The following is a 16,827-nucleotide window of genomic DNA, read 5'->3' on the forward strand; positions in this document are numbered from 1 at the left end:
TATGCTGTAGTCGCTATGAAGTCGCGGTACGAGGAGAAAAGAGAGTTGTATAAATTTCTGGGTGGGGGTTAGTAGTAGTAGTAGAAACCCCTTGGTCATGGGGGTTATATGTGATAGGGAGGGTGGGAAGGAGGGAAGGATAGCTGAAACGGGAGGGGGCGTATGGATGATTGAAAAAAAAATAAAATAAAATAATAAAAAATTGTACGAGGGGAACGACAACGTTAGCAAGAAGGGGTAAACGAACAATATATATATGTACATGTACATATTATCATATGAATATACATATACACATATAACATAACATGATTGTGTACAGTAGTGTCATCGGTCGTCTACCCAATCAAACTCTACACAGGCAAAAAAAAAAAAAAAACTAAATTAATTAAACTCTTAAAAAATTAAAAAATATAACATTTATACGCTTAATAAAATTTAAATGAAAAAAACAAAATTGCTACGCATATTGATGTATTATATTAATTCAAAAAAAAAATTACTTTATACAAGTAAAAAGTATAAATAATTTATAAATTAGCATTAATAAAATAAATATATAATAATAATTATTTTTTATTATTACAATATAAAGCTATATATCGTACGCACGATTGGAGTTGTGACATTAAATTACTCCAAAGTGCTCAGAAGGAAGAAGAGAAGAGGGACGCGTAATCAATGTTATATTTTATTTTATTTTTTTTTGTTTTCTTTTAAAATTTATTATTTTTTTTTAATTTTTATTATCTCTTCTCTTCATAGCCAACAAGTTTAGTTAAAAGTTGGAGTATGTATTTATGTATATGCATGCATTGAATCGTTAGTATATATAGAAGCATGTGCCTCCGCACATGCCCTGCCACTTGCCACCACCACCATCACTGTGTGGCCGAGTGTAACTGCGTAGTTTGTAAAAGCCATGGACCGAGGGCAACATCGACGACGACGACGACTTGCCTGATCGTGTTTACGTGAAGGGGGTAGCACTAAGAAAAACTTGTCTTATAATTCCAACTTGCTTTGCTTGAATTTAAACCTACCAAGCAAGCTACCAAGGAGGTGAGCGGCAAACACTCGAGATAATAATAATAATATTAATAATAATGATGATAATAATAAAGATAATAAAAAAACGAGACCCACGCGGGGCTACCGTGTTACGAGTACGATGAGTATATACTATATATACAAAATCTCATATATACGGCCAACATACAGAACATCTTATAAATGATGAAAAAAGATGCGCGATTTTAGTGCATTTAATTATATGCAAACTTCATTATGATTATAATTTATTTTTTATCTTGATTATTTAAATAAAAATATTTATTTTTCAAAAGAGAAAGGGCTTGTGTCGATTAGCTAAATCGACAAGTTGCGAATCATTATAAGTATAGTAGAAAAAAATATATATATTTAGCAGTAAGAAAAAATATCTAGTATCTTAACAACAGTTGCACGTTCATAGTTTATAGTTGACAGATATACCAATGCATTAACCATTATCATATACGAGTGGTAGACAAGTAATAACAAATAAACATGGCCTTTCTCACTGTCACGATTAATTTTATTTTAGTGTGACAATTATATTTTTAAAAATTTTCTTTCAACCACAAACCACTATACAATAGCCTTCTTCCAAAAATATACATATTCAAAAATTATATCAATGTTAAATGTGGCCGGATGAATATATAAGCTCACATATTTTAGTGTGGTTATCCTTGTATATCGTGAGTCAATTGCTTTTTAATATTTTTCATAACTTTTAGTTGTGATATTTATTATTTTTAATATTTATATCTTGATAACGAAGTGATTATTAGTATTACGTTGTTACAAATGCTTATTTGGTACGTGCTGATAGAAGCTTGACACAGGTTATCGGCTTATAGAGTAATAGACAGGTGTATATCATCTTCAAATATATATGTATATATATAATTGTAGATCTATGCGTTGGCATGTAGATCACATGGTAAATTGGATTTTAGATGTGGCTTGGGAGGAACAGTTTCGTCCTTCAAAGGATGACATTACAGACCGATGACATTACTATTATAGACTGTTGTAACCTCTGCACAGCAAAATTATTTTACCCACATATATATATACCTACAAAATCAACCTCAGAATATTGCTATATATAGCTGGTCACCATCAGCTTGATTTACCTACTCATCAGCTAAAGTGCACGTATTATCTTCCCATCCAATTTCAATTTGAAATATGATAAAAAAATTACACATATTGCGCATTTAAATTTAATAGAATTTCACTATTTTAATTTGTTTTTTTTTCTTCTTTTTACGAAACAATAAAAGATGAGAATTTAATAAAATATTTATTAATGATACTCTTAGTATATAATCTATATGATTATATTTTTTTATTTATTTAGTTTTATTTTAAGCGAGACATGTGATATGAAAAATGACAAGATAATAATGGAGGACGAGGCAGTAGTGTATATATTTAAATGAGAATAAAATAAAATATCGTTGATAAAAATAGTAAATGCATATAAATGCGAAGGCTTTCAGCAATCAGTATACTATGTAGTATACAAATGTTTTTATGCTTTATCAATTGGTTAGGTATTATCATTTGTAGTGGGTGATATGAAATTTTATAAATAAAATTTACTGTGTGGTTTGATGCACTGACTTGTCACTCTTTAATGCAAATAAAAGGTCATAAAACAGGTCTAATTAATAATAATAAAATCTGTCTTTAATCTAAAAAATTTTTAGGGGCGTGGGAGAGGGTTTGAAAATAATTTAAAAACAATGGAATTAAAATATTTCAATAATTTCATCTTGAAAATAAAATAGCCTTGATTATTCTGTAATTACGTATATGAATATTATGACTCATATGAGTAGTAGAAATTTATTTCGTGCTACTTATCTGTAATATCATTTATTTATGATTTTCTTGATTTGGCAATCTTTTGATTCTTTGAATGATAGTTTTTTTTTTTTTATGTTTTTCAAGTTTTTTCTATTATTCTTCAGGCTTCAAAGAATGAATAGAAGCGGAAATGCATAGCCAATTATCTCTCACGATGTGCATATATATTCATTGTTCGTCCTTCATGTAGAGGAGGTTACGCACGCGTTAAAATAAAAAGAAAAATTTAATAATAAAAAATCACCCACAGAAAACAATTGCAAGAAAACTGCGGGTCTTGATTTTTTTTTTTTTCTCTTTCAAAGTTTCAATGTTGGAAAAATAATTTAAATATTATCTGTATAACCGCACAGTGATCGACCATTTGTTATTTCCTGTCTGTGTGTGTGTGTCAAATATCCTTGAACAAGTTTACTTATTTCTAAAATAAAATTTGATAATCATATATTAATAAATTTTATTTTACATATATTGACCAATCACTGATAAATTTTATTGTGGGTTATGCATACACATAAGTGACTCATCTTCAAGGTTTATATATATTATGATAGATTTATTTTTTTTGATGAGAGTAAGGTGGGAATGGAAGTCGTGGTGATTGTTATGTCGACCGTTGGTTTTGGTTTTTAAGAAATAGCCAACCAACCAATGGAATCGATATATAAGTAAGTTGTTGGATGTCTAAAACACCGAACGACACTCCGAAACGACGTACGCTGAAAAAAACGATGCCGCTAGCGCAGCGGTCTAAAGTACCGGTCCCGTGGCGTAATGGAATATTTCTTTGCCAGGCTGAACTGACGGGAAGAACTCGAGGTCCGCTGCAGCAACTTACAGGTACTTACCGTTGCGCTGCAGGTACTTACCGTTGCGCTAGCGGCATCGTTTTTTCAATGTACATCGTGTCAGAATACCATAAAAATAAACAAACAAACACTGAGAAAAAGATATTCAGAAAAGCACTCCCAAAAAACCGTTGGGTATAAAAAAAAAAAAATGTATCTGTAATGATTTATGGTTCCATTTGCGAACAATGGAAAGAAAGGAAAAGGTCATCACAAAAGGGTATTTACAAGCACCTTTTACAAAAATTAAAAAAAAAAATAAGTCTATTATTTTGAATTTGGCAAAACTAGACGAAGTAAAAACAAAAATGACTAAAGAACGGTCATGGAAGCCAGAATGGACGACAAGTCACGTCCTGCACCCCTGGAGTGCCTGGGCCTGAATTCGGACGTTGCCCCGTGAAGATTCATAGACAAAAAAAAAAAATATATCCTATATACCTATATATATAAAATTCAAAAAAAACCCGAGACGAAAAATTTGTGTTGAAAATACGTATTTTTTTGCGGCTCTATTTGGGGGTGCCATTGTTCGCTGAGAGAGCCGCAATGAAGCTCATACGTTTTCAACAGCAGCTCTATCGCGTCTACTTTGAGGCTCTCTCGGAAGCTTCTAAAAAAAACAAAAGTAATATTCTGAAAAAAAAAAAAAAAAAAATATATATATTAGACCGTCATATTAGACCGTGTTTCAAAAAAAAAAAAAAAAAATTTTTTTTTTCTCTCCCGCCCCCTAAATCTTAGTATTCAACAAGACAAACAATCTACTATTTTCAATTTTTTTTTTTTTTTTTTTTAATGTTGCTCATCGACTTGGAATATTTTCCATTTAAAATACATGTAAGCAGAGTGTTCATTTTATATTTTTCATTTTTTTCATAATCCTTTCAGGGACCATTCGAAAGCCTAAAAAAAAAGCTCAAAAATACATTTTTTCATTCATTAAAAAAATTTTTTTTATTCAATATGTATTTTAGAGATTTTTTTTTAGGCTTTCGAATGGTCGTATTTCCAAGTCTCTATACCTGGAAAATTGATAAAGTTATGAAGCGATATACTTATAAAATACAAAGAAATACAACAAAAACAAATGGTCTCGTGTCCAGCCTTAGGTACGAAATGGAGGTGATATGACTACTTGACGATACAAGACGAAAATTACGATACGATACGATATGAGAGGCCTTATATCGTATCGTATCGTTGCATCACTAATTATTTAAAATTACGATATAGTGGATTAAAATTTCTAATTGGTTTTTTAAGTTTGTTTCGCATTGTTAATTAAGCAAGACTTTAACCTAGGTTAGGCTTAGTCTTGATACATATTAAACAATATATATATTATATTGCATGATCTCAGGTATTCTTGGTTCAACTTGGATCCATGGATTAGTCATCCTGATGAAATTTCATACTTGTGAATATTCACGCAACTGTGACTACTGACAATATACATGTATATACGAATATATAAGTAGAAGAGAATATCGCGTTAAAGAGATTACTTCAATAGGCAGTCTAAAAGCGTTTTAATCGTATACATGTATATATTTATAATATTCAACCAATAGCAAAAGCATAAAGAAACACGCCATGCCAACTTGGCCAATCAAAGATCTGACCCTTTTTTTTATATTTTATTTTAATATACTTATTTGCCATTGGTCCAGTCCCAAAGACTCTGAGTCACAAGTGAACACCGGGATAACGACGACATAACACAATTTTTTTTTTTCCTCATTTTTTTTTTTCATATAAATGTCTCTTTGGGTGTTTTATTTTTTAATTCTATTCTTTCTCTTTTCTTGTATGATTATTTTTTTGCTATCCAACTACTAGTATATACGTGGTTTTATTATCAAAAACTGATAATGTTGACTCACACTTTAACTTGATGATTCAAGAGTTTACCATTTTAATGTATTTATATTTTATCTTTATTATTTATTTATTTATTTATTATTTATTTATCATTATACTGCTACTTAGATATTTATTCAGCCTATATGCTTTTTATAAATTTTTTTTTTATTTTTGGCTATGCCTATACGAACAAACTTTCTACTTTGACTCACAGCATCAGAGAGTAGTAATTGTGAATCACAGAATAATATGATGAATTTAAAAAATAAATTTTATTATCAATATGACGAATTAATGGATCGTGCAATATACTCGATTAACTTTTTTTTTGTTTGTTTTTTTTTTATTTTATAAAACTAACTATATCTTGAATGAGCAGCGCAATTAAATTATACATATTAGATAAAAACTTATCAAATCAGTAATAATCCATGTTGAGGTTTTTAATTTTTTTTAAGTATTAAACTAAAAATAAAATTATATAACATTAAAATTATTTAAAATGAAAAAAAAAAAACAAAAATTAACTAAAGAACGGTAAATTTTATTGAGTCACTCAGACAAAATGTTGATGATTTCCGTTGAACGAGACATGTTAGTCAGAAGACAGATGATTCAGGTAATTTCAACTTGTGCCTTTAATTTTTTTGCTTCTTTATTATTTTATTTAATTTTTTTTTTTTTAATTTTTTATTCTTATTCAGTGGAACTAATCACGTATATCTATCCCTCTAACTATGTACATAAGTCCGAGACAATGTCTGGAGTCTTTGGCTCCATAGGGAACGCAGTTTTGCCCTTCAAGTATCTGTCTACAGTTGCTAAGAAAGTGGGCTCCATGATGACTCATCATTGCAAAGAATAAAATAAAAATAAATAATGACTTTTTATAACTATTTAAATTGAAAGTCATTGTTACAGGTGTATTGAATTAAATACAATATTTTTTTTTTTTTTGTATTTTCAAACATAAAATGTCATTATAAAAAATGAAAAATAGAACGTGCCTTTTGGGCTGAGATGCGTAAAATATAATATTCAAACCTTCTGTATATATTTTAGCTAAAAATTCAACAAATATGACAAATTTCTAATTTTTTTTTTTCATTGAAAGCTTTCAAATAGCATATGATGCTTGTATATTTACGCATGCAACAAATGAAAACTCCTATGTACACTATTCATGTGGTGTATCGTTTGGGCTTCTCATAATAATTAGCGCAATACATTTGTATGGATGTATTAACTATGAAAAAAATTCTAATCAATGTTACTCATAGAAAAATATTTTTAAAAAAAGTTTGGGCCAATGTTCATTGTAGGTAGTAGGACTCCTCTGAGTCTGACCAATCAGATGAGTTTTTTTTTTTTTTTTTTTTTTTTTTTTTGTCGGGTTTAAATAAAAAGGCTGGGGGGTTAAAACATCAATGGGAAACAGACCCCTAGTTTTTTTTGTCCTTTTTTTTTTGCTTTTATTTATTTGACAGAAAAAAAAAAAAAAAAAAAAGAAAATGTTTTGTATATTATATTAAAAAAAATTATTTAAAATTGTTATGACCAGGTTTGGGAAATTCGTCTGTTATTTCAGATCGCTGAAAATACCAAGAGACAAAAAAAAAGGCCATTTTTAAGAAGCCAAAAAAAAAAAGCCTTTTTTCAAAGGCCATTTTAATTTTTAAGAGGCCAATAAAAATGAGGCCTTTTTTAAACGGCCATTTTTTGAGGCCATTTTTCCGATGTACATGTACGAGGTTCAAATCGTCTTTTTTCTTACTATTTTTCACCATGTTAACATGGTAAATTGTCATGGTATTTTCAGCGATCTGAAATAACAGACGAACTTCCCGAGCCTTGTTATAACTACTGATTAACACTTATGCATACTTAAATATCATTAAAAAAAAAAAGAAAATATAATTATTTTTTAAATGTTCAAGAGTATCGGGAGCTTATAGACTTTTTTTTTCCCACTTGTTCCAAGTGCGTGTGGGTTTGTGTTGATGTTAGTAATACTACCAATAGTCAGTAGAATAATAAAGTGTTGAACAGACGTAAACAGACTCAACTTTGTAATAATATATACACGCGTTTAAATAATAAAAAATAAAAAAAAATTGTAAATGTAAACAAAGAAACAACAACTATCAGTCCATCGACTGGTAATATAATAGATATACACACGTAATAATTATACCTATGCGTATATTTAGTCTCCATTTCACAATACTCATATTTATTTAATTTTCTGTAATTTTTTTTTACTCCGGAAAAAAAAAAAAAAATTCGCTAACAATCATTTAGAATAATTATTTTTTATTATTTCCTTTTAACAATCATTGATGAGTTGATGACACTTTTCAACTGAAATGAGTTTAAAATAGAAAAAAAAAAAAAAAACACTATGCGTTCTTAATTGTAACCTTGATGATTATCAAGATTTTCTTTGAATTCATAAATGTTTTGAAATACACACTGATCAATCAGCCTCGGTTCCAGACAGACAGACGCCAAGGCTTACTTGTTTCTCTCTTCTATTTATTTTCCTTGTCTTTAGCTTTTTATTATGATTTTATTTTTTATTTTCATTTATTCTTTTATATTCTTGTTCAGCCTTTTTCTGTTTTTTCTTTTTTTTTTTTTACGATTCAATCTTTTATTTTTGGCGTGCTACCACAAGTCCGCTAAAGCCACACACGCATATTCCACTTTATTTTTAATTTTTTTTTATCTTCATATATATATACGATAAAAGTAAATTTTTGGGTTTTATGTACTTGAAATGCTGACATCTGGGAACCATTGTGTTTGTTAAAAAAAAAAAATAATAAATAAAAAAAGTCTACATATATGTAGGTATTGAAAGAGGACGCGAAACCTGACCTTACTCAATACCGAGGGATATGGCATGACCATGGTGAAGAGGGGCGGCGTTTACCATGCGTACCCATTCGTCATGAAGCAAATTTTTAAAGCGACAAGTGAGAAAAGAAAAAAAAAAAGAATTAACATCCATACGGAGTAAAAAAGATGAAATAAAAAAAAAAAAAAAGGTAAAGTAAGGAAAAAAAAGAAAAAAAAAGGCTCAATGCACTGCTTGCAACCAACTGAGCCTTTGTCCTTCGAGGTTTTATTTGGACCAAATCTCTGAATATTGGATAAATTTTTTTTGCCGATGGCAGTGCACCTGCGCGTTATAACAGGTCGTAGCAGGTAGGTACTAGAGCAGACCGTGAGCAACCCTGGGGTCTCTTTCTTCCACCTACCCAACAACTTGATTTTTTACTGAAAAAACTCGTTTGCAATATATACCTGCAGACTAAATAGAGAAGCGATCGACTCTTGCTAAGATGAACAAACCACACATTAAGATACTCCAAAATATTCTGAAACAAAAATCAAATATTGATTTGAATTTTTTTTATTAATTGTTAATGTCCAGCCATGAATTAACTAATTTAAATAGTTATCTTTTGAGCTAAAATGGTCACTGCATTAATTAAACTGTTTATTAAATTTTGTTGCATCATTTTTTTTGTAAATTAAATTTATTTACTTTAAATAGTCATATGAAGATAATTTTTCACTTTTTGACACGAGAAATCCTACTCTTTCAAAGGACCTAGTCTTTGAATTAGTGTCACAGCGTGAAAAATAAAATAAAAAAAAAAAAAAAACATTCTCTCGTATTTTACGTGACTATATATACAAGGTCAAAATTTTCATTTGATCAGATGCTTGTTTTTTTTGTGTATATACTTTCAAAATTTTACAAAAAGAGCTAAAGAAGACAAAGCATGACAGAAGGAGAAATAGTAAAGCAGAAAAAAAAATAAATAAAAAAAAAAGACCCAAAGAAAGCTGGTCGTGTGGTTCGAATATATTTTAATGGAAACGGTCGAAACCCAAACAGCAGCACTTCCACCAGACACCCTCATATCAGAGACGTAGTAGTGGACCCAAAAAAAGATTCGGCTTCCAAGAAATCTGCGTCGTTTTCTTGGAGCTCGATTCTATATACAACGAACACGATGATTTTTTTAAAAATTTTTTTTGGAGCCAAATAAAAGCCCGTGGTATCGACCCAAACCAAACTATACATTTATGTTTTCAATCCGAACCAAAACAATTCTCAAGGCAAATGTATATAATACTTTGTTTAAACCGTTACAACTGTCTTCCTTTAAAATTAACAAATTTAAGACTCTTGAATATATATCGTCTTATATATTCTCTGTTTTCGATGTATTTTATTTTTTTAATTTTGTATTGGAGTAAATTTACTGCGATTGAGAGGAAAAAAAAAAAAAGTAGAAAGTAAGATAATTGGGCCAAAATTTGAAACAGTGGTTTATCAGCGTAGGTGGATCTTCAGTTGATCTGATCACAGTTATTTTGCAACATACATTTAGTGATCCTATGCATTATAATCTTTGTTTTATTTTTTACAGTAAAATTTTAATAAACTTACAGACAACCCTCTGAATATTATTAGTTTAAAAAATTAAAAAAAAAATTAAAAACACATATAAAAACAGTGAGAAGCATCCCTACGTGTTTTTTTTGCTGTATGGGAAAAAGCCTGGGGCCTCACTTCCAACGTGCCAGTAATAGGTGGGCGTGTGGATGAAGATTATGGCAAACCAAAAATAATGATAAATCGTTGGGTCCTTTAAACATGTGAAATGGAGTCGCTCCGTTCAAATCTTATTGAAAAAACTCGAAAATAAAAATAAAAGAAATAAATATTTTGAGAATTGATAATTTACACAATATATAATCCTATATGTTTGTCATCATTCCAAAAAAAAAAAAAAGAATTATTTTCGGTTTGTTTAATTCATTTTTTTTTAATACACTATTCTCACGATGTCAATTTATCTTGTAGGAAAATTAGAAAATAAACCGTGGGATAAGTAAATATGTAAATCAAGTGTCAAAAAAAAAAACGTATTCTCTAAGGCCACCATATCATAATCCCTTTGTCCTCTTGGGACCGTAAAGAAGAAGCCTGTCGTGTTTGCACTTGGGCTTAAAATTTCGATGCGCGCACTGCTGGAGATAACTGCGCGTGTTTCAACAAATTCGACACAAAAAAAAGTAAAAGAAAAGGAAAAAAAAAAACAGCCTGTAAGAATGGATGAAAATAAAAGAACTAAAAAATAAATCACAAAAAAAGAGTAAAAAAAAAAAATGCAAATATCATTTGAGAAGAGAGACTTGATGAATGAATGTTATGCGAATTTGGCAGTGGAATAATAAGTAATAATATTCGTAAGCATGGCTTAAGAATGCGTTAATGTTGGGGTTAAACGAGTCGTGACGATTTCGTTGGTAATTTGAGAAAATGCATTCTATTAAAAAAAAAAAACAGTGAAAAAAATTAAATAAAAACGGGTAGACGACCTGACGGCAAAGAGACCGTTGTGTCACCTGCGCCGTCAGGCATATCGTTTGAGTATGTACCTGTGTATATAGATGCGTCATCTAGAATCACGATCCAGGCATATCCTTGAGTGCAACGTCCGGCTGCACAATATATATAAACATAGCATAACAATCATATATAAAAATATAAATATATACGCCCAGTTTTATTTTATCCTTTATCCTGATACTAACCTATACCTTCCTCTTTATCCTTATTTCGACGAATTGAGAATGACTGAATTGTTGGTATGCATGTGGATTTATATATACTGAAATTAAATTTCTGCAGACAAAGACATACCTTGTTTTCTGAACAAGTTGAAAATTAAAAGCACAGTTATTTTGAAATATTTTATTATTATATTTTGTTATTAAATGTCAATCTGATTAGCTTGATATATATTAATTAATTTTATTTATTATTATATTTTTATCTCTATATTAATATTTATATTTATTTATTTTCCAGACACTACCGCAATCAGGTGAATATAATTATGAAATTAAATGCTCTGTGATGACTAAGAGCAACCGTTACGAGTACATAAACACATGATGAAAAAAGGGTCATTTTTGAGGGGGAAAGTATTCCGCCATCATCACCATCACCACCACCACTATCATCATCATCATCATCATCATTGCTATACAGTACATATATATATATATTACATATCTATATAGTCTTGCATACGTGAGTCATCGTCTGGGTCCCATATAAAAGTCCCCACCAAGTTCAGAAAAAAATTAAAATATATATAAAAAACAAAATGAAAAAAAAAAAAAAAATGAGGGAATAAGAGGCGACGTCTCAAATCCACACTAACTTGAGTATATATCTCTAGACTTTACTGTGTTAATCTCGTTAGACAGTAACGTACGCCTGGCACTTTGATGCTAATTGCTTCAAAAACTATATATGTGTTTATATATATATTCAAAAAATTTATTCCATGTTTTGTTTTGAGGTTTGGTCAATATGATTATCTGACTTTCTGTTGTGTATACTCTCAATTTTTTTTTTTTTCTTTGGATATATATACATGCGTCTATCAATCATTGAAAAAATAAATTTATAAAATTATAATATTTTATTATTCTTATTTAAATTAATTTTTCGATGATTATTTTTTTATTTTTTAATTTGGATAAATGTCAGTCACCGGAAATGTGGTGTATTAATCGATTACATAGACCAGTTGAAAAATAAATATACATATATAGGCACGCATATAATCACTCGTTTGTTATAATTTGTACAGAAATGGATCCTGGGTAAAAAGTGACTGAAGTCATTCAACAATGTCAACGGTCGTGCCCACGGGGAATAAAATTAAATGCATTTTCACCGTATAGTGCATACTTCGATACTTTTGCGTTATACTATTAATATTGCTATGACAGTTTGACTAATGATCTGGGTCCACTGTCAGCTTTAGACATTACGAGATTAAAATCCACGCGTAAAAAAGAAAAAATAATCATGAATAGTATAAAAAAATGAAAAATAATATAATATAATGAAAATAATCATAATGAATATTCAGTGAATATAGGAGGGAAATGAAAAAGGATATATTTTTCATTATAATATTTTTTTATTGTATGCATGTCTCAATACGATTATTTGATATGGACGTTTTGCTTCAACAGGCAGTACTCTCTAGTTTCCTTTGAATTAGGCTTGTTTGTTTTTTTTTATTCAAATTATTTTTCTCTAATTAGTAATTTTTGCTATTATTCAAAGGTTTAATTTTTTTTTTCTTCTATTTTTTATATCATATTCATTAACGATGAATTGTTTGTTTTTACGAAAATTGATATGGAAAATTCAAAATTAATAAATGAATGAAATGGTTATTTTTCCATCAAAAACTATTATATTTTATAAAATTGATTGTGTCGACAGGTGAAGCTTGAATTAAAAAAAAATCGACAAAAATAAATGAATAATAATAATAATAAAACAGACAGAAGTTACATGAATTATTACCAAGCTGACGGATAATTTACTTTTATTATCCTCGGTTCGGTTTCACCGGCTTGGTTAGTCACGCGTCTCGACAAGAATGACGGAAGAAGAACAATAAACTAAAAAAAGAAAAAGTTGTAGTTTGTTAAAAAGAAAAAAAAAATCTCATCCCCTTGGTGCTTTTCGTTTGTTCCCCGATGTCGATTATCACTCAGGGGGTAGTTGACCATTTTTTTTTTTCTTTCTTTGGTCTTGTTTTCTAGCTGAGACTTTTTCGAGTATTACGTGCTACTACGTGATCCTGAAGACTCGTATTTAACCCACCAGTCAATGCCAATAAGTTGGAAATAAAAAACTACCAAATGATAAAAAAAAAAAATAAACGAAAGAAATAAATTCAAAAAAAATACAATAGACTGCCCTTATGTATTGCCCCCCAAAGTTCATAAATATCCTGATCGGATTGATAAGTTGAGGTTAATAACGTCGGGATTAATAAAGACGCCCCCCCGTTGTCCTTATCAGACTCGATCAAAGGGTAAACCAGATGCACACATACATTTTTTTTCATATCTATTTTTTTCGTCCACTTATATATTTATTTTTTTTCAATATAATTTTTTTTTTACTCATATCGAAATTGATGAGATTTTCATGGTATCCCAAAAAACAGTCACTACATTATGCTTGAATATTTTTTGTCTCTCTTTAGTAGCATATATACCCCTCGATCAAAATTCGATGGGCTTCAATCGTGAAAGAGTCACGTGAATTATTAACTGACGCATTTATATTCACGAGAATTTTATACTCCTATACTCTTGTCAGCAGATAAAATTAAAGAGCAACGCGTGCAATCAACCAAAAGTCAAGCTATTTATAATCGAATTTGCAAGGCCACAAATTGGATTGTATCTAGTTACTAAAATTTTAAAATCATATCGATGAGCGACCACTCTTGGGCTTGATTAGTCCTGCCAACAGCTCATCATCTTCAACGAGCAGAACGAATAAAAAAAAAAAAGAGTTATAAAGGGGAAAAAAATTTAAAAAAGAAAAAAAAAAGTCGAGATTTGTGGAAGTGGCATGCAGGAAGAGTACGATAAAGTTGAAGTGAGCAGAGAAATGAAAAGAATTAAAGAGAATTCAGCGAAATTATCGTTCATCACTGTAGTATTGCACTCTTCTACTCTTGGGGGTTTTGGCCCCGTGGGAATTTGAGCTCATCCGCCCTTTGTTACGAAGCAATTAAAATTAGCGCTGTTAATTATCAACACGCGCGAATAAAAGCATACGAAGTGAAGCTTCATACATTAATGCATATATATATTTACTTTTTATCTGTTTTCTCGTTGAACTGTCCAAGGTTCATGTACTCGGCTTGTTAGTGACCAGACTAAAACTACAAAAACTAAGCGTAAAACAAAATGTAATGCACTACGTCTAATGGTTATACTATATATACCCTCTATGAAAATGAACATCAGGGTTTTTGTTTTTTCTCCTCGTTTTTCTTGGTTTTTTTTATCATTTTTAAGAGCAACTGTAAAAGACATTAATGTCACTTTAGTGTACGTATTATATAGTTAAATTTTTTTTTTTTCAAAACTTGTACATTAATTTGCAACGTTACATAATAATTATAATATACATAAAAAAAAATAGTATTATATCTATAGTATATTCCGGGTAAAAAAAATAAGTCTTTTTGAGATCTCATAGAGATCACTTCTAAATCTAAAATCTCGTTTGTGAGACGGATAGAGATTTTTCAGAGACAAATTGAAGAAGAATTGAAGGAAAATTAAAGATAAATTGAACAAGTTAACAACGAATAACTTTTTGAACTTTTTTTTCAATAAATATCTACTTGCACTGATTCCGACTCTACGTTTTTATTTGAATATGGATTCTAAGATTGACCTAAACATGTGTAAATAAACTCTTCAAATTCAATAATAACACAATTAAATAAGTATACATTCAAATTTCAAAATTCAACAATATCTACTTGCACCAGCTGTTGGATATATTGCCCGTTAAGGGACTTATATCTGATAGAATGTGATAACATGGAATAATTATTGAATAATCAACTCTTATAAATTTTTTAATTAAATTATTACCTTTAATTATCACTGAGTTAATTTATCAATTATCATTTTGTTTATTTATTAGATTATTATTTAATTTATTTGTAAAAAAAATTGTTTAAATTTAAATTTTGTCTTCAGCAAGATTAGTGACAAGAGATCGATCTGTAGGCTACAAGATTGCGAATGCAACTAACTCAAAAAAAGTCCAGGATGCTAGCTCAGATTCTGGGCCTCAATATTGAAAATTCTGGAAGGCTACAACGACGCTTGTATAACCAAGCGTTGTTGGGCCTGGGAAACTTTCCAAAATGTTTTTACATTTATTATTTTGTTTTTTTTTACAGAGGACAATGTAACGTTCGAGGTCATCGGCCCAATCCTTGTTTTCCTCGACTTTGCAATGTCCGTTTAATAGCCAATATTGCAAGTTTGAGAAAACCGACCGGCCTTGGCTGGTGCCGTCAGAGAATTAGGCACGGTACCCGACGCTGTCCTAACATTTTTTTATGTTTTTATTTTTTTTTTATTTTTTTTATTTGATTTTCACCTTTTTTCTCTCTCTCTTCTAACTTACCGCTCTTTCCGACGGAACACCAGCTCTAACTCTGATCTTAAGTCCGATTTTGACCTTAAATCCAACTAAATAGATAAACACTTGAATTTTGAAATTAAACAGTATCTACTTGCACTGGCTTTAACTCTGACCTTCAGTCCGACTCCGACCTTAAATCCGACTCTACTTTTTTTTTTGAAATATGGATTCTAAGATTAACCTAAATACGTGAATAAATTTTTTTAATTTAATAATAACACAATTAAATAAGTAAACACTCAGATATTAAAATTCAACAATATCTACTAGCACCAGCTCTAACTCCGACCTCAAGTCCGACTCCAACCTTTAAGTCACTGGGAAATTTGTCTAACACTTTTAGGAGAGATCTTCATGAGATCTCAAAAAGACTTAATTTTTTTACCCCCATTATATAATACAAATAAAAGTTCTTTGCATGATTTTTAAATTTCATTTATTTGTTTTTTTTTAAATTAATTTTAGTTCAAATGTTGTGGACAATATCAATCTCGCATGTGCATTTAAATAATAATAATACTGATTGAAAATTGGGGGTATATAATATATATTTGTAGGCGGGTTTGTATATATATACTATTCAATTTGTGTCCCTCTCTTTTCTTGGTTGATATGTTCTCTCGTGCGTAAGCTTACTTGCCGGAATCATCCGTGTTTGTTAAACAGTTGCGTAAGTACCCACAAACGGTTCTGTGATTGCGGTCACGTGGCGCCTCACGTCTCATACCATAGCTATATATATACATATATATTAATATAAATAAATTTTATATATATACATTTATATAGTCCAAAGTAAAACATGCTATTGCGTCGGTGGTAGAAGGGTGATTTCTCTGAATGTCCACTGATTGTAATCGTCCTGGCGTAAGTAATGCGACTCTCAATTGTCATGAATGCGTATAAACTGGACTCGTATATGTATACCCAAATAATCCTCAACTCATTCGACCAAATCTCATCAATCCTATGTGTTTCAATTTAATAACCTTGAAGTGCTAATCATCATTTATTTCAATATGTTTTCATCTGATCAAATAAAACCATTTCAACTTTATCAAAATTATTATTATTTTCTTTTCATTATATTTTAATTTTATATAT

Source organism: Aphidius gifuensis, linkage group LG3, assembly GCF_014905175.1.
Source record: "Aphidius gifuensis isolate YNYX2018 linkage group LG3, ASM1490517v1, whole genome shotgun sequence".
Taxonomy (NCBI): domain Eukaryota; kingdom Metazoa; phylum Arthropoda; class Insecta; order Hymenoptera; family Braconidae; genus Aphidius; species Aphidius gifuensis.